At 42.0% G+C, this 19,276-nt stretch overlaps 1 protein-coding gene across 5 annotated transcripts in view; it reads right to left on the minus strand.

Moving 5' to 3' along the window:
* The window catches only part of FAXC (failed axon connections homolog, metaxin like GST domain containing), a 73,244-nt gene that overhangs the window by 27,050 nt on the left and 26,918 nt on the right, over nucleotides 1-19,276 (minus strand). The gene's annotated exons all lie outside the window — the stretch shown is intronic.

Consider the following 19,276-nt stretch of genomic DNA (forward strand, 5'->3'; position numbering starts at 1 on the left):
CAGCTGAAAGAGTCTCCTGCTGGGATTAATAGGATTGGAGCTGCATAGATGTACTCATTATTAGCTAGCTGAATAACAAATTACCCCAAAACTCAGCAGCTTAAAACAACAAACATTTATCACCTCCTAGTTTCTGTGGGTCAAGAGTCCAGGCAGACTTAGGTGGGTGCCTGTGGCTCAGGGTCTCTCACAGGCTGCAATAGAGATGTCGGCCAGGGTTACAGTTATCTCAAGGCTTGACTAGGGAAAATCTGTTTCCAAACTCACTCACTATTAACAGGCTGTTAACAGGCTTCAGGTGCTCACTGGCTCTTGGCCAGAACTATTAGTTCCTTGCCACATGGCACTCTCCATAGAGCAGCTCACACCAGAGCTGGCTTCCATCAGAGCAAGCAAGAGACAGAACAAGTGCAGCAGAGAGAGGATGCCCAAGATGGAAGCTACGGTCTTTTTGTAACCTAGTCTTGGAAGGGACATCCCATTGCTTCTGCCATGTTCTATTTGTTAGAAACAAATCAATAAATCCAGCCTACACTCAGAGGGAGGAGATTACACAAGAGGATGAACACCAGGAGGCAGGGATCATTGGCAGCCATCTTGGAGGCTGCCTACTGCAGGAGGAAAACATCAGAGCTACATTCAAAAGTATATGGAGGTTAAATGTCATGATATCTACAATTTACTTTAAAATACTTCCACCCCCCCAAAAAAAATAGGTGAAGCAAATATGACAAAATGTTAACATCTATTAAATCAAGATAATGGTTAAAGCTGTTCATTGTACTACTATTCTACTTTTCTGTGTATTTGAAAAATTTAATAATAAAAAAATCAAAACCACCTGATCTTATTCACTAATAATAGGTCAAGGAAAAAAATTCTATCAACTATACTAAATCTTAAATTATGACATTTGGTAGACATCTCCCAATGTTTAAATGGACCACACTAAATCACACTCATCTAACAGGTGAACAAACTTAGCTTGCTTGGGAGTTTATTTGGTACTTAGATGCCCTGACAGTCTCATCAGAATGGTTCTCTTGTGATTTTCTCTAGATTGGAAACTCAGTGAAGAAAGAAATCACACCAGGAGGCCGGCCCCATAGCCAAGTAGTTAAGTTCGTGCACTCCACTTAGGCAGCCTGAGGTTTCCCCAGTTCGGAAGTTGGACGTGGACATGGCACCGCTCATCAGGCCATGCTGAGGCGGCATCCCACATAGCACAAGCAGAAGGACCCACCACTAGAATATACAACTATGTACTGGGGGACTTTGGGGAGAAGAAGAAGAAGAAAGAAGATTGGCAACAGATGTTAGCTCAGGTGTCAATCTTTAAAAAAAAAAGAAATCACACTAGATGACAAGCTCTACCTGAGCACAAAGACTGTATCCCCCAGGACACAGCCCAGTGCCTGGCACACAATAGGTACTCAGTAAATATATTTTTCAATGAATGGCAACAATTTTAAGTCGTTTAGGCCAAAATGATGCCTCCCAATACTTGATGGCATAGAACTCTAGGATCTAGAACTCTGGGGTTTAACCAAGGGCTTGTATAGGTGCTTGAGCTAAGAGTTCATGAAGAACTCTTCTGGGCCTGCCCAACACTGCTATAGCTCACTATTCCACAGAGGCAAGATGGCCTTCTAACCAGGCAGCACAAGTCAGTCTTTAAGTTCTCATAAGAGAACATACAAGGCTGGACCACGTGGTGTCTAATGCAAGGAGAACTCTCTTTAACCAAGAACATGAATGAGCTATACCTCTGGAAGTCGCCAAAGAATTAAATGTAAAACAGCTGATTCAGGACTAGCCAAAGTTTGCCCTCAACACCTCCACCCAAAAAATAACATATTAGAAAGTGCGTCTAAGAGGCACCTGTGCTACAGTTGTAGGGCAAGTTATCAAAACCTCTAGGCTCTCTAAGCCCTGCCCCTATAATAAATTGTATCAGAAAAAAACATATAGGAACTATATTGAAGTAGATTCCCAAACGGATGCCTTTGGAGTTGTAATTCAATGCTGAGCCTTGAACTTTTATTAGGAAAATGTTTACAAATGTTTATATTCAAAAACACTGTCCATAGGGAAATCCAATCTCCATTACACCCATGGAGGAATCTCTTCCTAGAGTTCAGCACCAGGAAAAAACTTGTCCCAATTGAAGCCCCTGTGTGTTTCCTATTCCTGGAACATAAACACGAACCTGTCCCATACGTTTCCCTTTTTATCTTGGTAGCCAAAAAACTCTAAGCTAAACTCTGCCCAATTCCAGGAATAAACTCATTCCAAGAACATAATTTTTTTCTAATTGGTTTCTGAAACTTTTGTAGTAGTGTTGAATATATTATATTGCCTTGTCCTATACGTGGCTTGCCTCAAATTTCTTTCAGAAGTTAGTATTCATTCAGCAAATAGTTATCGAATACTACTACTTACCAGGCCTTCTGTTAGGTACCAGGGTTAGAGCCAATCCCTTCAAAGTGATAATGTCTAGAGACAAGGTTGGGGGAAAGGTAGGGGCTGGGGACAGGGGCTCAGGGTACAACATAGTACTTCCCTGATGGAAGTATGCACAAAATGAAATAGGAGAGAAGAGAAACACCCAATGTAGGTAGTCTCATGGGTTGGAGGAGGTTGGGGAGAATAGTAAGAAAGTTTCTAAGTAGAAACGTCTTTGAGAATGTGTCAAATTAAACAAGGCAAGAAAAACAGCCTATGTGAAGGCATGAAGCTGCAAAACAGCACAGTGCACCTCATGGAACCCAGGGTAATTTGGCATGGTAGGAGTCAAGATGTGTATGGGGAAGAAGTAGGAAATGATAGTAGAGAAGTGAATAGAATTCAGGTTGTGAAGAAAAGGAGTTTGGATTTTAGTCTAAAAGAATTGGGAGCCTAGGAGTCAGCCCGGTGGTATAGCGGTTAAGTTCAAGTGCTCCACTTCGGGGCCCCAGGGTTCATGGGTTCAGATCCCCTGGCATGGACCTACACCACTCATCAGCCATGCTGTGGTGGTGTCCACATACAAAATAGAGGAAGACTGGCAACAGATGTTAGCTCAGGGCCAACCTTCTTCACACACAAAAAAAAAGAATTGGGAGCCTACAGTTCTGATTTACATTTTAGATTATAATTCTACTCTAGTAGAATTAAAAAGCAAACCTGGAGATTAAGACATCAGCTAAGAAGCTATGGCAAATCCAGGCAAGAGACAGGAGTGCCTGTTCCATAGCCCTGAGGCAGAAAGGAGGTGGGAGATTAAGGGATTTGCTGAGCACCCTGGTGATGCACTATATCCGTTTATTCAATAAGCAAGCAGTTAGAGAGCATCTGGCTCTAGAGCCTGACCCCACCACTTAGCCAAGTGATCTTGCGTAAGTTAGTTAACCACTGTGTACCTCAGTTTCCTCATTTACAAACTAGGCATAATAATACTAATGACAATAATAAAAATAATAATACCTACCCTCATATGCCTTTGGTGAGAATTAATGAGAATAGTGTCTTCCTCATTTAAATCTTACCAAAACCAAATGAAAATAGGTATTATTATATTACCATGAGGATTTAAACACACATACATGTACATATTATATACATATATAACATATAGCAGGTATTTTATATTACATATTATACATATATCATATGTGTAATATATATTATTATATAGTTAATGTATAATATGCATTATGTATATTATTATGAAGATAGCTATTATATTACCATATGAGGATAAGTATTATATATTGTGTTACTGTTTGCCTAAGCACACTGTAAATGCTCCATAAATGTCGGCTCTTATCAACATTACTTTGATTAAATGCAAGTCACAGCTCTGGGTGCTTGGGTGACAGGGCCTGATGAAGAGACAAGGTCATTGCTCTCATGGACTTTACATTACATGGAGAGATGATAAATCAATCAATAAATAAGAAAGCATTAGCTAGTGATATATAATATACAGAGAATTCAAGTAAGGTGATGTGATAGAGGGTGACTGACAGCTACGTTACACATGGTGGTTAGGGAAGGCCTCTCCTTAGAGGTGATATTTACATGGAGATATGAATGTCAAGAAGGGTCTAGGAATGCAAAGAACTGGAGGGTGAGAATTCCAGGCAGGGAAAACAGCTTAGACAAATGCCTTAAGGTCAGAATAAGCTTGGTGTGCTTGTGAAACAAATGGCTGGCATGTAGTGGGTAAGGGACGGCATATAGTGGGTAATGGATGAGGGAAGGAAGGCAGGGCCCAACCAGTATAGGGCTTTGAAAGCCAAGTGGACGACAATGGACAAAGAGCAATCTAGAACAAGTTTGTGGCATCCAACTTGAATAACTGAACGCACGACGGCACCACTCACTAAGAGAGGTCACAGGAAGGGATGCTGGTTTGGTAGGAGGATGAGGACTTCTGTTTAGGAATGCACTGAATTTGAGGTGGCTGTGGGACATCTAAGTGAAGATATAGAAAACAGCCGGATTCAGGAAAGGAATTAAGGTTGGGGTATGGAACCTTGGGGAATCATCAATATTTAAGGTACCTGAAAAGGAAGGAGAGGCTGTTAAGAAGGGTCAGAGAGATCCAATAAGTATGGTAAAGGCTATAAAGTGTTTGGCAATGACTTCTGCTTCTCCCAGGCCACTCAGCTTCAAATCCAAGTTCCACCATTACTAGCTGGGTGTCTCTGGGCAAGTGACCTCTTTGTGCCTAAATTTCCTCATGAAGAACATTGCTGTGAGCACTACATGAGTTAATACAGGAAACGTAAGAGCCTGCACGTTTTAGGAGGTTACACCCAACAACTGGAGCATCACTTGAAACAGCAAGAGACTAATGTCTGTTCAGGGGGTTCCTGGGAATCTGTAGAGTTGAAGATGGAGAATGAAGCCTCCAGGGGAAGAGAAAGCCTGAATCCTTGTACTTCAACACACCCAAGAAACCTCAATTCCATTAGCCTTACAGTCGGGGAGAGAGACTCCTCGAAGTCTCTCCCTCACGTAGAAGTCTCCTACTTCCAAAAGGTCAAAATTAAGAACTAAAACTAAAGGTTTTATATGGATCTGGCGATAAGGCAAGGTGGTATTTACCCTTTGAAGAGCAATTTGGGGGCAGGGTTGGGGCTAGAAAGATGCAGTAGCTCAAGGAGCAAATGGGAGGTAGGTGAGGAGCATGACTGTTGCTACATTTCAAATAAGCTTCTGTGTGAAGGGAAGGCAAGAGAGAGGACAGCAGAGGAGTGGTATTTTGAAAGATGGGAAAGACTTATACCATAAGTAGAAGAAGCCTATGAAGAAAGAAGGCTTGAAGAGGGGAAAGAGAGGATTTGAACTCAAACCCCTGAAGAGGGGAGAAAGCGGAGGGGTGGGGACTCAGCACAGTGAAGAGACAGGGGGAGACTAGGCTGACGGAGCTGACTGGAGCACTGCTGGATCAAGAGGGTGAAGGGCTGGGCCAACGATGGAGGATCCTGGGGAAGAGAGTAGCTTCCATGATGGATCTCAGGTTTGGCAAAGTGAGAGAGAAGTAAATATGGGAAAGAGCTAATAAAATGGCAGAGCTGGGGGAAGGTGAAGGAGAAAGAAGTTTGAGGTCTGGAGGCATCAGTGATCAAGTGTGGGGGTGAGATTTGGGGCTAAGCAGGAGCACGCTGGCAGGCTGTGAGGTCCCCTGTCAGAATTTGGACAGCTCCAAGGGCCATCTGAGACTGGAGCTGACCTAAGGGAGAAGGTAGCTCAACGGAAGGGGCAGAGGTCACTGCAGTGTTGAGGCTCAAGGCTTTGAAGTGTTGAAGAAAAGGTCCACACAAGCACTGCAGATGCCTACAGTGGGATTGGGATGGAAGAGAATGACCAGGCGTCAGACAGCCCATCCACATCCAACTTTAAGATTCCAAGTGAGACAGAAAATATTTGCCTCAAACACCACTCAGAGATGATATCTGTGAGATGCAAATACATCAATACGTTTTAAAGAAAACCTCAAGATTCAATAGAAAAATGGACAAAGAATTGGAACCGAAAAGTCACATAAGAAACATATTTAGGAAAAATCAAAAGGAAAAATGTTTTTTTAAGTGATTAAAGAATAAGAAAACAGAGTAACTTTAAGATACCAACTTACAATGAGTAAATTGGAAAACTATTTTTTAGTAAAAAGACCCATTACTGTGAAACTTTTTTTACTGGTCACTTTGCAAATTTGCACTTCTCTTTTGGATACTACCATGGCAATGCCAAGGAACAGACCTAATGATGTTCATAATCTTTCACCCAGTAATTTCGCTCCTCTGAGTCTATCTCAAGTAAATAATTCCTCAGAAGTAAAGGATGAAGATATTTCACTAAGCGTTATCTAAAAAACCAGATGGGCCAACTTTAAGAGAATTAATACTGCGGCCGGCCCCGTGGCCGAGTGGTTAAGTTCACGCGCTCCACTGCGGTGGCCCAGGGTTTCACCGGTTCGGATCCTGGGCGTGGACATGGCACCACTCATTAGGCCACGTTGAAGTGGCATCCCACATGCCACAACTAGAAGGACCTGCAACTGCAACTAAGATATGCAACTATGTACAGGGGGGATTTGGGGAGATAAAGCAGGAAAAAAAAAAGATTGGCAACAGTTGTTAGCTCAGGTGCCAATCTTTAAAGAAGAAAAAAAGAGAATTAATACTCTCCAACACAATGAAATACTATGCAACTATTAAAGGAGACAAATTTTTTAAGTGTGTCAACGTACAAAAAAAGTTTGAGTTTACTTTTAAAAATGAGCAGAATATAAAGAGATATGTACATCAGAAATGAAATTTCATAAAAATATGCACATGGAAGATATAGGGAAATAGCAAATAGTTACTGAGTTCGGTGAAAGAATGATGGGAGATATCTAAATTCTTTCCAATCATTTAAATGTTGGTTTATTATCTTTTTAATATAAATTGAGTAATTTAAATAAGTAAACAGATGTTGTTGGGTTCACCAAGGAAGTAATAACTGACAATGTATTAGGAGATATCAGGTCATTGTTCACCTACAATTCTTCCCTGAGTTAGGCAGTCAGCGCAATGAATTTTATCCAGGCAAATCAGCCCAAAACAACACAAATGGGGAGAGCTTCCAGAGCTGGCAATGGGCAAAAGCACTGTGCCCTCCCATTCTGTACCAACTCTACCATCTACCACAGAAACACCTAAATTAGGAGGCCAACTAACAAAGATTTTAAAAGCCTACTGCCTATTTGGGGCTATCTTGTGAATTTTTTCTTTTATTTTAGTCTAATCATTCAGGAATTGGAACCCTGAAAATTTCAACACAAAGTGAAAGTCACTTTTTTGGGGAAGAAACAGCTAGAATAACCCCAGGATAAAGCAGAGACCAGACCACTTCTGTCAGAATTATACCAACCAAATGGTGTTGCTAGATAACCCAAAAAGATTTCTAAGAACTCAGTACCGACAAGCATTTAATTTTATTCTGCTAAAAGTATTTTTTTGGTTTGTTTTCATGAATAACCAACAGATTTGTACCAATTGAGATAGCAACAATGAAAGCGGAAAAGAAATGAGCCACAACTCTGGACCACAACTGCCTGGTCCCCATAAGGATGCAAACCCTTTAATACAACCAGGGCCTGCCCCACCAATCCCTGGCTGTTTAAGGACATCTGGGCCCCTAGTCCATCCATTCCTCCCTCCCCCCTCCTCCCTCTGGAAGTCTGGAATGGAGACGATGCGTGGAAAGCAGAGTTGATATTTTCTGAACATCTGATCTAACGGTCCGCTCCACTGGTGAGCTGAAGCGATTCAGAGTTATTGAATAACATGTAAAGACCTTTCCAAATAAATCACTTCCACTTCAGTCGGTGAGTACAAGACTCCAGTATGAACTTGTAAAAAGCTTAGGCTCTTACCAGAACCCAATCAATACCAGTAGAAATAGAATTGATGGTTTCCAGGTCAAATTATGACTATCCTTGCAGGTGATTTTAGCAAACCACCAATGCAAACATACAGAATTGTACTGGAGCTAAAGAAAAGTGCTGTCATTAGCTGAACGGCCTGAGACTCATTCCCTAGCCTCTCTGAACCTCATTTGGCTTTCCCGTCTGTAAAATAACTAGCTCTCGGGGGCGTTGTAAGACTACAACATCTTCAAGATGCTGTTAAAAATAATGTCATTAATTTATCCACACACAAAACATCTGCAGCCTACACAGTGGGTTTTTGACAAGGAAAGAAGGGCAGAGGGGGTGAGACAGACCCAACCAGGGTTCCCCTCTCAACAAAACTGTGAAGTAGGATCCGTTTGTTCTGAATTTTTTCACCTCCCTTATGAAAGAGTACAGTTTACAATTTTCTCCCCTTTGGTACCTGCTCAAACCAACGCACAGTCCTCTCCTGTGGCCTCTTCCACGCCTCCTTACCTACCCCATGCTTCTCCCAGCACCCAGGCCGGCCCTTCCATCCTCCCTGCCTGCCCTGTATTAGACGACAGACATATTTTTAACCACCTGCTGAGTTTAAAAATACCTTTCCCCAGATCCCACTCCCAGAGACTGAATTATTTGGCCTGGCATGGGCTGTGTTTTAAAAACCCCAAGATGATTGTAATAAGCGATCAGGGCTGAGAACCACTGTTCTAAACAGGCCCATCTAATTTGGAAAGGGCCTAGAACCCGCATAAGGAAATACTGCTTTGTGGTTCCAGAACAGTCCTTTTAGTGTCTATTATTTTCTTCTTTTATCTGTGGAATTTATCTTTCTAGCTAGATTGACAAGCGTAATTACTTCCTCGTCTTTATTCTCCTCCTCTGCCCTTGTTCACAGTTACTCAACATATGCTAAATGTGCTAAAAAGTGCACAGACATAACCCGCTGTTTCTCATCCTGCTCTGCTGCCTAGTCCTGCAGGCTTTCTCCCCGTCACTTTCACCGGGCCACCCGGCGTGTGGCTGCTGTGTTCCAGGTGGCTCCCGGCTTAGGCCTGACCGCCTAACGTGAACGCAGTGCCGTTTGCACGATATAATTAAACAGGGTAGGAACAGCAGCCACTAAAATAGCCTATTCCCAAGCACTCTTCAAAACAGAAACCTTTTTGCTACTGTCCAAAAGCCTTTGAGTAAAAATCACTTTAAAAGAAGTAGAAGATTAGAAAAAAAGGTTTATTGGAAACTAACCATTGTTCAGAAACTAAATTTAATAGCAAGAGATATAATCACAGATCATTTCAAGCACCAGGCCTTCAGAAGGCACAAGTGGCAACTAAACATAAATAACCATCCAAGAGATCAACCAGAACACGAGAGAATGAGTCTCCACTGCGGCCTCTGCCTTGTTTTATAACTTGGAAAACTGTCTCTGTTCTCCTAAGAATGAATATAAAATCAGGAAACCATCAGAACTGGAAAGATCCCCAGAGACCATCTCCTTAGACATGTCATCGCCCATAAAGACTCCTCAGCTATCCAGGGGTGGTCACCAACCGCGTAGTGGCAGAATTCCAAAGACCAACAGCTCCGACCACATCACAAGCCAAGCCCTCCGAAGCTTGGAGAGGTCTGTTTTAAAGTTCTGCCACCCTGAGCCATAGTCTGTTGTCATTTCCCCTTATACACACCCACTGTCCTCTCTGGCCTCCTCTCCTCACCCTAAACATGTCCATCACCCATAGCAGCACCTAAGTCACTACCCACTTTCAGTATTTGAAAAAATACTGAAAAATGACCCGTACGTCTTTACTTCTCCAGACCATCCATCTCCCGGATCCTCAAATTCCTCACATGAAATTATTTGTAAGACTAACCACCCTTCTCTGGATATACCTGAGCTTGTCCATGTTCCTTTAAAAGATGGATTCCAGAACGAAACAATGCCTCCTTTGTTCAACAAACACTTGTTGGATGCTTAATGTGTTCCTAAGGCTCTGGGTCTGGCCTTAGAGACAGAAACGAATCCAGCAGGCCTGGCCCAAAGTCCAGCTGAGGAGACAGTCAAACCAAACCTTTGAGAGAAGGTGCAGGGAGTACTCTGAGGAAGAAAGCACCAGGTGCCTGGAAGCATGGAACAGGTCTGCCCGACACACTCTAGGAGAAAGTTCCAGAAAGGTTTCCTTGAGGAAACAACTATTAAGCTGAGACACTATGCTCCGTTTAAACAGGCTAGGTTTTTATTTGCTCTTTGGCAGCCCATCACACTGGTGACACACCGAGACTGGAATCAACTAAAATCCTTAAGTCTTTTTTTCACATGTCTCTCCCCACCCTATATGTGTGCAATTCAATTTGGGGACCTAAGTACAGACTTTGACATTTATCTTTATTAGTTTTCTTCTTGCTGTGGTTGACAGCTTTGATTCCTGATTTTCCCAACCAATTTTTCAGCTAGCCTTCCACCTAGAGTCATTCAAAAACCATTAAGCATGCCTTTCAAGTTGTCAGCAGGTCATTGCGAAAAGTCAAGGGCTCCCTTCAGGTGATATCAATCCACTAATCAGCACTGTGAGGATACAGTTACTCAACCAGGCACGAATCCACCACCACCTCATGCAGGAGCTTTCCAACTTTTTTCTTTGATAGGGGAAGTTCTCTATCAAACAAAATGCAACAGATTTCCAATATATAAATAGACGACAGAGGAGCTGGTCGAGGTGAAGCAGGGCGGAGAGAGTCCAACCTGCTAGGGCTCCCTCTCCGCCCTACCAGAGCACTCAAGAAAGCTTGTGCCACCATATTGCATCCATGAACCCCGCTTTGAAAACCAGCCATCTTGCCCACAAGAATATCATGAAAGATGGTATTCAAAGATTTGAAGGAATCAAGAGATTATCTACCCAATGAGTAGGAGTCCAGCAAGTCAAGACGTAGTAGTCACTTTTCGGTATGATTTATTCATAGTGAACCAATGATAGTCCTGCATGAAAACTAACCATAATTCACTCTAACATTTTATTTCACTATCAAAATCTACTTCTTTTGGAAACAGGGACAATTTCCTATCCCCATCTTCTGACATTTTTCCTATTCTCCCCATTTCTGAAAGATTATCATCAGAGTCCCAAGATCACATGGGAAGTTTTTCACATCCTAGGACATTGATTAGGCCTACAAGCTTGACCACTACTAGATTATAAGTTTCTTGAAGGTAGAGACCACACTTATTCATCTTCATTTCCCAAGAGCCTAGCGTAGCACCTGGTGCATAACTGATAGGAAAATAATGTTCCAATAATTAGTTTGCTTGTTTGTCTGTTACTTGTCTAAAACACTGAGGTGCTCTCTTGCAGCTTTCTCACCTAGTATGGTTTTGAATTTAACTTACCTACATAGAAGCAAGTTATGAGTTCAGTGCTTCGACTTTCTCCGTATTGTCACTTAACTTTGTACCCTTAAAAAAACCTTTAAGTGTCCATCCTAGTGGCCTAGTGGTTAAGTTCAGCATGCTTCACTTCAGCAGCCTGGATTTGGTTCCTGGGTGCAGACCTACACCACTTGTCTGTCAGTGGCCATGCTGTGGCAGTGGCTCACATACAAAAATAGGAAGATTGGCAGCAGATGTTGGCTCAAGGCTAATCTTCCTCAGCAAAAAAAAACTTTAAACTTCCAGAGCTGTCTTACAAATCACAAACCATGGGACTCAAACCTCTTGCCACCACAGCTCACTGCTCAAGTCTTTAGAGCATCCTTTGCTGTAATGATAATTTATTTAGATATGTCTGTGACCAAAGAGAACTGATGAAACAGTATCACTCATTCTAGAGAGAAACACAAATTACTCACAATTGATCCACAAGTGGGCACCTAAAGATATGCCGATTTAGATGTGTTCTGCCATGGTTAAGGCTTCAGCCTTCCCAGCTGAAAGTAGGGAAAGTTTACAACATAAGGAGGGGAGAGGTGGGCAGAGAAAGACAGAGCAGTGTGTGCCTCAAGTAACTTAAGTTTCTTATTATCGTCTCAAACAAAAACCAAGGACTCCAGACCAAAAAGTCCAGACTATTAATAGCTGTAACATTTCAGTGTTTTAGTATTATAATCCTTTTTATAGATAAATCTTCATCATATTTTTCTTAGGAAAAAATCCTAAAGGTTGAATCATTTAATAAATAAAGAGGTAAAATTTTATGACTTTTGAAACTGTGAAACTCAACTTCAGAAAGTTGTACTAGTTTTCACTCCTACCAGCAAAGACTGTTAGTGCCTCCTCCATACCCCTGCTGAAACTTCACATAAATAAAAAAAAAAAAAAACTTTGACAATTTGATTGACAGAGTGCTGCCTCATTTTTTTTAACTTCTGATAACTAAAGAGTTTGAACATTTTTTTGTGTATTTATTCATTACATGTATTGTTTGTGCAAATTACCTTTTTATGTCTTTTGCCCAATTTTCCCCTTCAGGTATTCACTTTTCTTATTGATATGTTGAAGCTCTTCATATATTTGGTAATATTAATTCTTCTGTCACATGTTACAAACATTTTTCCAGCTTACCACTTCAATTTTAACTTTAATTATGGTGATTTTTTTTTTTTTTTTTGAGGAAGATTAGCCCTGAGCTATCATCTGCTGCCAATCCTCCTCTTTTTGCTGAGGAAGACTGGCCCTGAGCTAACATCCGTGCCCATCTTCCCCTGCTTTATATGTGGGACGTCTGCCACAGCATGGCTTGCCAAGTGGTGCATAGGTCTATGCCCGGGATCTGAACTGGCGAACCCTGGGCCACCAGAGTGGAACATGCGAAGTTAACCACTGTGCCACAGGGCTGGCCTCTGTTTATTTTTTGACATACAGGAAGTTTGTTTTCTTTTTCTCCTATAATTCAGTAATTCAACTTTTCTTTTATTCTTTCTCCCTTTGGTGCCATGTTTAGAAAAATTTTCCCATACTTTATTCTGGCACCTTCATAGCTTTATTTTGGCCCCTGAAGTATCACCAACACCCCTCATCCTGCCGCCTGTTACCCTATCCTGAACCCCAGGGCTCAGTGGAGATGAAGAGAAGAAACTCAGGCCCAGTGTAATCCACCCTAGACCCAAATACGCAAGGAGCTGCCACCTCTACTATCCTCAATAACCCTTCACTCCAGTCAACTTTACGAAAGCTGCTTTCAAAAGCATCAAAATGCAATCCTGTGTTGTGACGGGAGAAGTTTGAGAACCACAAGAGAAGGAGTAGAAAACCGCATGAAAGGTTTGGCAATGCTCGGAGGCACCACCCCAAAGAGGGCAGCTCTAGGGCTGTAGCTACCACGCTCCCCCACCCCCAGTCTATTTCTTACTAGAGCCCAGCTCCCTCCTGTGGAGTCCCAGTTCCCTGAGACCAGCTGTCTTCTCCGGGCAGGCCAGAGGTGTAAGGCAGTCTGCAAAGTGGCACCCCAACTGTCAGCTTTCTGGCCCGGACTTCAAGGCATAAGTGCAGCCATGTTCTCTTTACCTTTTCCCTGACACTCACCCCTCCCCGAGTTCCCCGACTTTGCGCTTCCTGAACCCCATCACCACTGTTGTCCCATTCTGAGGCTTTCCAGTCTGGAGGTATCGGAACCGCAAAGGCATTTCTTGTTAAGAGTGGGTTGGAGATTTTCTATTACTAATCACAAAAGCTTATTTTAATCTTGTACATATTTTTTAACTAAGAACTACGTGATCAGTCAGATACCTATGTACTCAAAAAATAAAATTATTTTATTTTTTAATTCGACAGCAAAATACAATCTTTCTCAAAACTACACCCTAATGTAACTATACATGCTGATAAGGGTGACATGAAGCACACACAGCCAGTGACTCACTTCTGCTGCCTTTGGAAGGAGGAAGGGAGCACAACTTCACATCCCTTTACTCTCTATTAATCAAGATCACACACTGTTTATTAAAATAACCGATAGATTTGGCTCTTTGACAGGTGCCAAGCCAATGTCAACAAGGACTCTGAAAAATAAAAACTCCCCAAGCCATTTTTATGACTCAGTAAAAGGCTTCAGATGAAAAAAAGAAAAAAAGTGCACTACATTTTTTATTAGTCAAGTGTAGTTGGCTGGAAATCAGCTTGTTCTTCTCCCTTCCATTTACAAATTGCGCTTTATTACTTGGCTCTTTCAACAGCAGCTCCTCAAAAGACATCATTTCTCCTCAAGCGCTTACATACTTAAGCCTGGAGTTTTAACACATCTCTTTGTTGGGGAGCCAGCGTCCTAAGGAAGGGTACGACTTCAACTCACAAAGCCCAGGAAATCTAAATCAATGACAACACCCACATTTAGCTCTGTACTCAGGCTCTGGGAGCAACGTAATAAAACATATTGAAAAATGACTTTGGAGACTACATTTTAGCTTGCCAAAGTTCCGGCAAGTTTAGAAAATGCTCTAAAGAAGTCATCCTGACATAACACAACTCCACTTCAAGTCCTGATTCCTAAGGAACTTCAAGGTAGATGTTGGGTCAGAGAATAGCAGGGGTCTGGAGTCAGACAGCCAGGATTTGATTCCTGGCTCTGCCTTTTTTTTTTTTTTCTGTGAGGAAGACTGTCATTGAGCTAACATCTGTGCCAGTCTTCCCCTATTTTATGTGGGATGCTCCCACAGCATGCCCGGGATCTGAACCCGTGAACCCCAGGCCACTGAAGCAGAGCATACGAACTTAACCACCATGCTACCAGGCTGCCCTCCTCCCTTGGCTCCACTTTTCACTGCCTGTGTGACTGCAGGCAAGCCACTCAACCTTTCTCTGCCTCGGTTTCCTCATCTGCCAAATGTACTGTTACTTTGAGTCCTTACTGGATTCCATCCTCTGTTCTTACTTTAATCTCATAGCTAATGGCCACAGCTGGGTATGTTTGTGCTAATGGAGGATACAGCCATACATTTCCCATTTTCATTCTGTCTTATCTTCCTTCCACTTCAAGTTCCCACCTATAGACTCAGGATTAATAATAGAACAGAAATATAAAAGAGGCAGTAGAAAAAGTGGGGTTCTTGCTCATGAGCCTTATGTCAGTTTTTATGGCAACAAGTATGGTACCAGGCACATAGAATTGTATGGTATACTTAATAATAGAAGAAAATATCTGCAATATATTCAGTGAGGAAAAAGGTTTGAAAATTATATATGTGTGTACACAAACACACATGTAGACATATATATGATTCAAAGTTATGCATAAAAATATTGGAAAGATATGCACTGAAATGGTAATTGTGTTAGCAATAGCTTATAAGATTACAGTGACTTATTTTCCTTCTCTGTGCTTTTCTAAACTTTCCTAAATTTCTACAATTAACTATTAAGTTTAAAATAATAAGTCTAAAAATCAGAAAAAAGGGGTTTTTTTCACAAAGACTTTTTTTCCTGGAAAACAATATTCCTAATGAAGTTGTATTACACACAAAAATCTGTGAAAGTGATAGTGATAACTGCTAATACTTCTTTAGCATTTACTATGCACCAGACACTGCAGTAAGTACACTACATAAATTATCTCATTTAGTCCTCACACTCTATGATGCACCCATCCTATGAGGCAGGTATTGTTCTGACCCTCATTTTGCAGATGAAAGAACTCAAGCTATTCATGTGAAGTCACACAGCTGGAAAGTGGCGGAGTCCAAGGTATGAACCCAGGGCATCTGCCTCCAGCCACAATGCTTCCCAAAAACCCAACCTTTTTTGTCCTTGATTTTTACATCCTCCATGCTCTTTTTGACTCCCCTTTGGGAAGGATGATGGAAAAAGACAATGTGTGCACTTCTTGCATGAGGTGAAAATCAGACATCCACTACACATATAATATCTCCGCTTTAAACACACACACCTTCCTGAAGGGGGCGTGGGAACACGCAGAACCAAATGGGGACTAGCACTGACCACTAGGCAGCCCCCTCATTATAGGCTCTCCCAGCACCTCGAACCTCTCCTTCCTGACCCTCTTCCCAGTTGTATTTTATATTTGCATGTTGCAAATATACTGCTTTCTACATGCCAGGCGCTATTCTGAGCACTCTACATGTACTACTTTTCTTCTCATCATTACTATCCCCATTTACACATAAGGAAACTGAGCCCTGGAGAAGTTAAGAAATGTGACGGAGGTCACAGAGCTAGTAAGTGATGGAGCTGGGGTTGGCCTCTGGCTCCACAGTCATCACTCTCAAATGAATTAATAAGCGAATGAATGAAGGTACACTCTCCATTTTCTAAAACACTTTCCATCTCTTATTAGGATTGTTTAATTTATTTCTGTAGGTCCTGAATATTTCTTGTAAAACATATTTCTAATATTTTTAATTTTTATTACTGTTGTGAATGGAATTTTTTAGTTATTAATTTCTAATTGGTTATTAGAGATAGCCAAGAAAACTGTAGATGTTTACATGTCTATAATCTTTGTAAACTTACTGAACTCTCCCATTAATTACTAATATTTAATTAGTAATAGTTATTATAATAGAGTTATTAGTAATAACTGTAGTTGATTCTCCATTATTTTAGCTACCTAATTAATCTCTTCATTTTTATAAATAATAATTTTGTCTCTTCCTTCCAACATGAAGATGTAGTCTTTTTTCATATTGTCCAACTACATCATCAGGCTCTCCCGAAACAACATCAAATAATAATGAGAGCAAGAATCTTTGTCTTGTATTTCACTTTACTGGAGATGTTTCTAGTGGCCCCACATTAAGGATGACACTGGCTGCTGGCTTAGTACTCTTTCATCATCTTAAGGAACTAGTCTTTGAGTCTCTTTTTACCAAGCGTTTTTATCAGGAATGGATACTAAATTTCATTATCAAATGCCTTTTCAGTGCTGAGAGAATTATTATTTTTCTCCTAGCTATCATAATAAATATTGTTAATGTATTTTATATCATCAAATCATATTTTCTATTCTGTTTCTACTTGCTCTGGATGAAGAGTCTTTTTTTTAATATATCAAAATTAAAATTAACTCATTTTTATTTAGTTTAAATTTAATTTTTATTTTAACTAGAATTTTTTAAACCACACCCACAGACATTTACTGCCTATCTTCAGTCTCTCTTTACCCGCACACAGCAGGCCCAATCCATCCTCCATGACACCAACAGAGCCACTTTTCTAAACCACAAAGATGGCTCTTTCTCTCTCAGACTCAGAAACCTGCAACACCTCCATGCTGTCTGCATGATGAAGTACATATCTCTTAGCATAACTATTACCCTTTATAATACGACCTCAAACTACCTTTTAATCTTCATTTCAACCATGACTCCAAACGTCCCCCACTCATGACTCCTTTTCTCATGATTTGCCTGCAAGGTCCTTCCTTACTGTCTTCGTTGGGACAGCTGTTTACTTTCTTGGGCCAACACAACCGCGCCTCTTCTACAGCCCTCCTGAGAGCTCCCTGCCATCTCACCACTGCTCCTGCTGTGTGCCCAGAGCACCGAGTGTAGACTCTGCCGGCGCCCTGCCACAGCCCCCTTGTGCACGGTTACTCACTTAGAGCACAGGTCAGCAAACTTCACCCATGGAGGGGCAAACGGTAAAAATTTTAGGCTTTCCAGGCCACATTTGATCTCTACTGTATTTTTTCCTTACATTCTAATAATGTGAAAACCATTATTAGCTCACAGGCCATAAAAAAAGAAAGAAACAAACAAAACAGGCAACTAGCTATAGGCTCTAATTTGCCTCCTTCTGGCTTAGAGCTTCATCTCTTCCACTGGACTGGACTCATCTTCATATTCCCCAGCTCCTGGCACATAGAAGGTGTTCCAGTCATTGAAGTTTACCAAACTGAAACATCAATAATTTATCCTGATGGGTCAAATACATCCCTGGACAATTTCCACAAATCTTGAACTATCTCAACAAAAATCCTTTTGCATTTAGAGTCTCTTAGGTGTCTGGACTTTAAAAGCAAGCCATACCCCTGGGTGAGGAGGAAGGAGATGCTTTTTGCCTCATTTAGTAAGAAAAACTATGATGTTCAGCCAAAGAGCCTCTCCCTCCCCAAATGCAGAAAAGGTACTTCTCTTATGAGAGAGTTCAAAGCTAGACCCCTCCTTGAGCCCACATACAGAATATGGGGGCCGAGAACTCCAGCGAACTCCAGCTTTTCAAGTAACTCACTCAGTTTCTCATTGCAGAAAATCATCTAGACTTGTGATACTTTTTTGAACACTTATCTGATATCCAGCCTAGCTATCAGTCATGCATTTACCCCCATCTCACCATAATTGAGGAGAAAGCATCTTTTCCCAGTCATTAAATGCCAGAGAAACACTGGTGTTATCACTGTTACTGCTATCACCAGGCTCCCTGGTTCTCCCAAAGCAAAAACGCTCCAGACAGGTAATGATCACCCCTCTCTGGTTAAGGAACCAACACTTTTAAGCTGTTAGAGATGAGCAGTACGTTAGTGGCATAATCTTCATCACCACTTTGGGGGCTCAGCTCCTGGCTAACTGGGGCTCCCAACAGCATGAGCTGGTGAGGAAGGGAGGGGAGCGAGGAGCAGAGCCATTGCTAAGGAGGAAATGGCCCTCTGTGCACCTGCTCTGTGAGGCCAAAAGTGCAGTACTAAGTTGTCAAAGGGACAAAGTAAACTTGAGGCTAATTCCACCCACCCATATGTCAGCAGGCCCACCTGGGCCGAGGGAGTCGAAGTACAGAAGGTCCAGACAGCATCAATCCTCAAGCTGGGCAGGGCTTTTGAATGTCTGTTTAGAAGACGAGCCCAGCCAGCATCAAACCCACCCCCCATAACAAAGGTGGCCAAGGGCTGGACGTGCTGTCAGGATCTCCACCTGCAGGCCAAGGGTCAGGGGAGGACTCCAGGTCCCCTAAGCATTTGGAGTGGAGTCAGACCGAGTCACCTGCAGGGGACAGGTTACACCCAGCACAGGCTCCAGTTCCTGGGGCACCAGTTGGGTTTCAACAAACCAAATCCCAAACCTTACTTCCCAGAGGAGGTGAGGTACCTAATATGCACCAGAAAGGAGCTGAGGGTGCCGAGAGAGAGGGCCAGTGACAATCCACCTTCCCCAGACAAAATCAGCAGCCCTGAAGGACTAGGTCCTACGACCTAATCACGGAGAGGGCTTGGGTCCCTCTATGTTAGTTGTCCCCAGGAGAAACCATCATTTCACACTTAGACACTCCTGAACTCAAATGATCTGTTTATCTAAGGCTCAAGCTCTGCCCAGTACACAATCACATCTGCCCAGCCACCTCCATGCAACCAGGCGAGCAAGAGCCTGTCACTCTACTCTCAGCATCCTCGCCCGCCCATGGACGTA

Source organism: Equus przewalskii, chromosome 9 (genome assembly GCF_037783145.1).
Source record: "Equus przewalskii isolate Varuska chromosome 9, EquPr2, whole genome shotgun sequence".
In the NCBI taxonomy this organism is placed as follows: domain Eukaryota; kingdom Metazoa; phylum Chordata; class Mammalia; order Perissodactyla; family Equidae; genus Equus; species Equus przewalskii.